Genomic DNA, 7,500 nt, shown 5'->3' on the forward strand with positions numbered 1-7,500 from the left:
TGGCTGAGTCAGGCATGGGGCGGTGGGTCCTGGTGACAGCTGACCGGGGGGTCGAGGTGGTGGGTGTGGGTGACCACAGTATGGAGAGGTGGGTGCTCCGTCCCATGGGAGGCAGCGGCTTGGGTGGCGAGTACTGCTGGCCCAGGTCTGTGAGGATAAGGTCGAGGATGGCTTGCTGGTGGGTGGGGAAGTCCACGACCTGGGTGAGGTGTAGCTGGTGTAGGATATCGTTGATATCTAATCTGTTAAAGTCCCCACAGATGACCAGCTTGGCAGCAGGATACCTCACCCTCAGGGCATCAGCAGTGTTGATGATGTGAGCGGTGAGCAACTGTGCAGTGGCGGCTCGTGGGGGGTGGTACACGACGCAGACTATGATGGAGGCCGTGTTGTTGGGATGGGAGGGGGGCGTGACTCTCACCCACAGGGCCTCCACACCGGCAGGAATATCGACAGGGAGGTGTGAGGGGCTGAGGGGAGAGCGGCAGAAGACGGCCACTCCCCCCCCCCTGCGCCCTGACCTGAGGTGATGGTATAGCTGGTAGTCCTGCATCGTGCACACCTCAGGAACAATCTGCCACGCCTCAGTAACCGCCACAATGTCCGCACAAGTAGATCTCACCGTCACAATCACTTCGTCCATCTTGTGTGTATCTGTGTGTGTGTGTGTGTGTGTGTGTGTGTGTGTGTGTGTGTGTGTGTGTGTGTGTGTGTGTGTGTGTGTGTGTGTGTGTGTGTGTGTGTGTGTGTGTGTGTGTGTGTGTGTGTGTTTGAGTTTGTCTGTCTTTGTTTGTGTGTGTGTGTATGTCTCTGTATCTATGTGTGTATCTGTGTGTGTGTGTGTGTGTGTGTGTGTGTGTGTGTGTGTGTGTGTGTGTGTGTGTGTGCATGTGTGTGTGTGTGTGTGTGTGTGTGTGTGTGTGTGTGTGTGTGTGCATGTGTGTGTGTGTGTGTGTGTGTGTGTGTGTGTGTGTGTGTGTGTGTGAGTTTGTCTGTCTAATAATAATAATAATAATAATAAACGGTTTATTATTTAGGCAGTTAACAAACTGAAAATGTACATAGGGGGTGGGGAAAAACTTAACATTATTCCTAAAGGTAAGCCTAATCTAGGAGGGAAATACTAATGATTGATGGCTCGCACCATGGTGGGAATCGCACTGAGTCTGTACCGGTCCGTGCGCGGCGCCTTCAGGGGCGTTATTTTGTTGTGGTGTCTGGTGGCACGGACCGGGCGAGGCGCGTCAGGCGGCAGCATGTTTCTGAGACTTGGATGATGCAGTAGTCCCCTTCCAAACTTCTCCAGAGCCTCTCGGTGCCTGGTGGATATTCTGGACAGACTCAGGGTGGTCAGGGCTTCTTCGTAGGTGGTGTATGCAGGGCCAAGGATGACCCTGCACGCCCTTTTCTGCACACTCTCTAGCTGTAGCTGTTGAGTGTGTGTGAGGGAGGAGGACCACGCTGGCGAGGCGTACATGAGTTTGGGGAGGATGAAGGTAAGGTACACCCGCCTTAACTCATCTGTCGGCGTCCCCAGCAACCTGAGTCTGCGCAGCATGTACAGCCTGTAGGTAGCTGATCTTACGGTGCTGGCAACATGCTGCTTCCAGGTCAGCTGGTCGTCCACCGTGACTCCGAGAAGCTTGGCACAGTGGACCACCTGGAGGGGGTGAGGGCCCACTGTGAGCCGGGGATGGGGTACTGGTACAGAGGAGGTACATAAATGCATCACCACAGTTTTGCTGTGGTTGATGGTCATCCTGCTCTCCTCCGTCCACGTCTGCAGTCGTTCCAGAATTGCTTGCAGTGGCGAGTAGTCCGGGTTCTTGGTGGAAACTGGGACGCCCACGGTGCAGTCGTCCACATACTTCCAGCGAGGGGGGGTGTCAGTGAGGGCGTCGTTGATGATGAGGAGGAAGCATAGAGGACCCATCTTGGTCCCCTGGGGGACCCCACATGTCAGCTGTTGACAGACAGCGGGACAGAGCCCTGATAGCGAACGGCCTGACGTCTCCCTGTGAGGAAGTCGGCTAGCCAAGCTATCAGATTAGGAGGGAGACCCAGACTTACTGCCTTGCTGTTGACAACAGTGTGATCAACAAGATCAAAGGCTTTTTTGAAGTCCACAAAAGCAAGAGAGGTGTTTCGCTTGTCCAGGTGGCTGTGGATGAATTCAAGGAAGTTGGTCAGGTAATGGGAGGTGGAGGTGGCTTTAATATTTCCGAATTGTCTGATATCCACGGTGTTACAAATTTTGGTGTAGGCACAGTCATATACAAAATCTTCACAAATAAGGCTAGGGATTGGGGTGATAGAGACTGGCCTGAGGTCATTGAGTGACTGTGGACTGGAAGTTTTGGGGATGGGGGTGACGTAAGATGTCTTCCAGTCCGCGGGGCAAGAGTGTTCGGAGAGTGAGGCGTTTATTATGGAGCATAGCGGTGTTGCTAGCTCTACAGCAAATTCCTTGTAAATTTTTCTTAGGAAGGTCAGTGGGTGTGGTGGATCTTGGTTTAAACTTAAGTATTCTCTTAAAAACATCCATCGCCTGGACAGTGTGGGGAGGGGAGGGAGCGGGAAGATAGGCAGGAAGCGGAGTGGTGTGGAGGGGAGGGAAGGTTTGACAGATAGCAGCAAAGTGATCGTTCATCTCCTGAGCCGCGAGATTAGCAGGAAGGTGTGAGGTGCAAGGAAGAGATGAAGTGTGCTTTTGTAAACCACACAAAGCTTTGATCTTAGCCGTTTGTGTGTGTGTGTGTGTCTCTGTATCTATGTGTGTGTCTCTCTGCCTGTGTGTGTGTGTGTGTGTGTGTGTGTGTGTGTGTGTGTGTGTGTGTGTGTGTGTGTTTGTGTATGTGTGTGTGTGTGTGTGTGTGTGTGTGTGTGTGTGTGTGTGTGTGTGTGTGTGTGTGTGTGTGTGTGTGAGTTTGTCTGTCTTTGTATGTGTATGTGTGTGTGTGTGTGTGTGTGTGTGTGTGTGTGTGTGTGTGTGTGTGTGTGTGTGTGTGTGTGTGTGTTTGTGTGTCTTTCCGAGTGTGTGTGTGTGTGTGTGTGTGTGTGTGTGTGTGTGTGTGTGTGTGTGTGTGTGTGTGTGTGTATGTGTGTGTGTGTGTGTGTGTGTGTGTGTGTGTGTGTGTGTGTGAATTGAATTGAATTTAATTGAATTTATTGATTAAGTTCAGACTTTATATAAAAGTATGGAGCACAGCTCTTCAGCAAAAGAATACAAACATTATATACAGAATTATATACAGAATGTGCATAATATTACAGGAAAAAAAAATACATACAAATGAAATACACTGTAAGCAATTGCAAAAAGTGAATTAAAAAAAAAATGTGTATGCATATGAAATGATACATACTATTACTAATTAAGAAATTAAGAAAAACTATTGGTCTGTTTTGCACACTATTTACCTAAACATGCGTAGCACCATCCTTAAAAACAAAGATAATTTCTTCCTCACACTTGAACTTGTACTTTGCATGAACAAAACATATTTGAATTGTGTTGGCCTATTTATGTAATAATTTGGTATATACATATTACATAACCTAACAATATCCACATCTGTACATTCAAAAAGAACATGAAATTCATCTCCTACTACCTCAACATTACACTTGTTACATATCCTATCTTCTCTACTGACACCTTGATACCTACCAACATTTACAGAAAGTCTATTATTACAAGTCCTAAATTTAGTCACTAGTAATCTGTCACCCTTTGTTAACTTTTCTAAATACTGTTCTCTGCCAAAATCTGTCTTAAACACTCTATTATTGCTACTTAATGATTTTGTTTTTAAATTATAATGCCAAGTTACAAGCCACTGATCTTTCAATCTCTGTTCCACAGCTTTCTTCACCCATTTTGAATTAGGAACATCTTGCAACAACCACATACCAGACATTCCACAGTCATTACAAATATTCTTTATACAAGCTAACCATGGAGAAGTATAAAGCCCTAACCTATTCAGCTGCAATAGACATTGGTACATTACATAACACAATTTAGTATTTTTACCTGAAATTAGCGTAGACCAATAACCTATCATTTTTTCTTTATATAAATATCATGTGGAAATACACCCAGTTCACCATACACCATGTCATTACGAGTACAAGTATTCTTATGAACACCCAAAACCTGTTTTAAAAATTTCATGTACACATACTCTAACTCCCTACCAATATGGTAACCCCAAATTTCAGATGCATAAGTCAATATAGATAACACCGTGGCAGTAAATAATTCGAGTTGTATATCCACTGGCAAGTCAAACTTCCTACACTTACTTATTAATGAGTACATTGCTCTTGTGGCTGTCTGTTTTAGCTCCAGCTCATCTCTGCGAAACCTCCCATTATAATTTAATAACACTCCAAGATACTTATACTCTGTCACTACTTAAATGTTTTCACCACTAAATTCAAATTCATAGTTAGATAAATTTTGTCTTCCCCTACTAAACACTACTACAGTAAAGTCCCTCTTATCCGGCATCAACGGGACCGCCGACATGCCGGATACTTGAATATTGCCGGATACTTGAATAGAAGTGAAATTATGTCCACAATCACCGCCCTACACTCACGCATCTTACCATAAAAAAGATCAGCTGATCTTAATAAGCAGCTGATCTGATCAGCTGCTTAAGTGTAAGCACAACACGCTTCCTCTTTTCTACAACTTTAGGCATGATGAAGGCGTCAGGCGGGACTGAGTCTCTGAGTAAACACAGTGCAGTGGGCCGCGGGTGGCGCGAAGCAGTGCGCTCTGGTGGCGAGGGGACAAAATATGCCTGGCGCGGGAATTTTAATCGATTTTATGAGTACACATTGATTTTGTATTGATTTTAAGGCGCGGGGAAAAATGTGCCGGATGAGAGGGATTTTACTGTACTTTTGTTTTGTTACAATTTAGCTTCAATTTCCATTCATTACAATATAAATTCAGAGCAACCAATGCCTGCTTCATTCCATCCTCACTGTCACACAAAATTACTGTATCATCTGCATACATAATAACAAATAGTTTAATATACATAATTAAGAAATCATCACCAAAATTTACATAACTGCAATTATATTCAATTAATTTACTTTCAATATCATTCACATAAAAAGCAAAAAGCAATGGTGATAAATTTTCCCCCTGTGTTACCCCTACATTGCAAACAAAGGTGTCTGAAATCTCCTGGTTAAGCATGACACATGATTTCATATTATTGTACATATTTTTGATTACATTTAGAATTTTCCCTTGCACTTTTTCCTTCACAAGCTTACACCATAAACCTTCACGCCATACCATATCAAAGGCTTTCTTATAATAAACAAATAAACAAAATAGCTTTCTATTCTTCCAGTTAAATAAATCAATTACACATTTCAACAAAAAAAAATATATAATCCAGAGTGGAATATCCATGTCTGAAGCCCGCTTGTGTTTTATAAATGATAGATAAGGTGTTTCATTATGTCTTTCATTAAGTATGGAGGTGAACAGCTTCCCCATGCAGCTAAGTAAGGTGATGCCCCTGTAATTACTAACATCATGGATGTCTCCCTTGTTTTTATAGTGGCACTATTGTACCCACCAACCATTCAGCTGGCATGACACCAATACCAAGTATTTTATTAAACATTTTAACATAAAGAGGACACAAAAGATGCTTAGTACTTTTAATATATTAATTTAATATCATATCAGATGCTGGGGATTTGTTGTTTTTAACTTCTTAATATTTCCAACTACCTCTTCTTCACTTATAGGATCATTAAGTACTGATAAAATTTCAGCATCCGCACGGTCTTCATCATTTGTAATATTCACATCACTATTGTCAGAATTTTCATCACCCACTAGCTGCTTAAAATGCTCATAGAATTCATTTAGTGTTATGGGGATCTAGTGTTATGGGGATGGGGATTTTCTAAGTTTCTTTATTAAGTTATCCCTCTCCTTATTCTTCAGTCTTTTTAGATTTGCTTTATATTTCTTGCCTTTTTCGATCATGTTAAATTTTACACTACTCCTATGCAAATGATACCTCTGTCTAGCTTTATGGTATTCCTTTCTAGATGCCCAGCACTCTTTATCATATCCCACTGAGGTGGCATTATTAGACGTTTTAATGAATGATCTTTTTTTATATGATGGGAAAGTTGCAAGTGCCGACTCAATCATTATTTGTTTTAAATCTAGATTAATATCATCCATGGGTAGTTCATCCACTTTTGCAATCAGTTCATTTATCTTAGTTTCATCAATATTACTCACATATAAAAATAGTTTTTCATCATTCCATTTACTGGCCTTACACTTGATTGTCTTGATTCCTGTGCCTCTCGGTTTACAACAGGCACCGTACTTTGTATCTTACATTTGATTCTTGCATGTAGTCCACAGTGTACATCAGACCACAAAGGTTCATAATCTAATACTTTAAAAACTACAACATACTTCATAATCACAGGTGATCCTAAAAAAAATAGTCAATAGTTGTATTGTGTGTGGTAGTAGGTTTGCCAATGCTGCAATCCTCCCCTAACCTTCCATTGAATATATAAACTTGGTGATTCTTACAGACTTCCACCAACTTTTTCCCATATGAATTCTTATCTGGGGTTAAGTCCTGGTTTGCTCTAGTCTCAGTTATTCCAAAATCAGTTAAACTTACAGACACAGGGTCCTCAGCAGTATCAGAAGGAACATCAGACATAGTGAGAGTGTGAGCCACAAAGCACATGAACATAATCATCATATGAGTAAGTAAGCAAAAAGTCATCCAGCTTATCATAGTGCTCTTCATTACCATATCTAGAGTGTGAGGGGGGAATGTAAACACAGCTTATTACCAGTTCCCTATCAAAATTTATACTATTTCTATCAACTTTAACTGAAAGTAAAGAATCATAAGTGTTACTAATATACAGTACAGAGGAGAATGACTAAAAGGATACAGGGGATGAGGAGTATCCCTTACGAGGCGAGGTTGAAGCTGTTAAATTTACATTCTTTAGAGAGACGTAGGTTAAGAGGGGACCTGATAGAAGTCTTTAAGTGGTATAAGGGTTATAACAAGGGAGATGTAAGCAAAATTCTTAGGATCAGCAACCAGGGTAGAACAAGAAATAACGGGTTCAAGCTTGAAAAATTTAGGTTTAGGAAGGAGATAGGAAAAAATTGGTTCTCAAATAGAGTGGTAGATGAGTGGAACGGACTCAATAATCATGTAGATAGTGCTAGGACACTAGAGAGCTTTAAGAGAAGATTAGACAAGTTTATGGATGGGGATAGCAGATGGAAATAGGTAGGTGTGTTTCATACAGGGACTGCCACGTGTAAGCCTGGTCGCTTCTTGCAGCTTCCCTTATTTCTTATGTTCTTATGTTCTTATATGCCTCCACTTTAAACCTGCTTAATTTGCTTCTGTTCTTAAAGACAATGTCAAAGCCAATATTTTCCATATTATTTTTTACATT

This window comes from Scylla paramamosain, chromosome 3, assembly GCF_035594125.1.
Source record: "Scylla paramamosain isolate STU-SP2022 chromosome 3, ASM3559412v1, whole genome shotgun sequence".
NCBI classification, from domain to species: domain Eukaryota; kingdom Metazoa; phylum Arthropoda; class Malacostraca; order Decapoda; family Portunidae; genus Scylla; species Scylla paramamosain.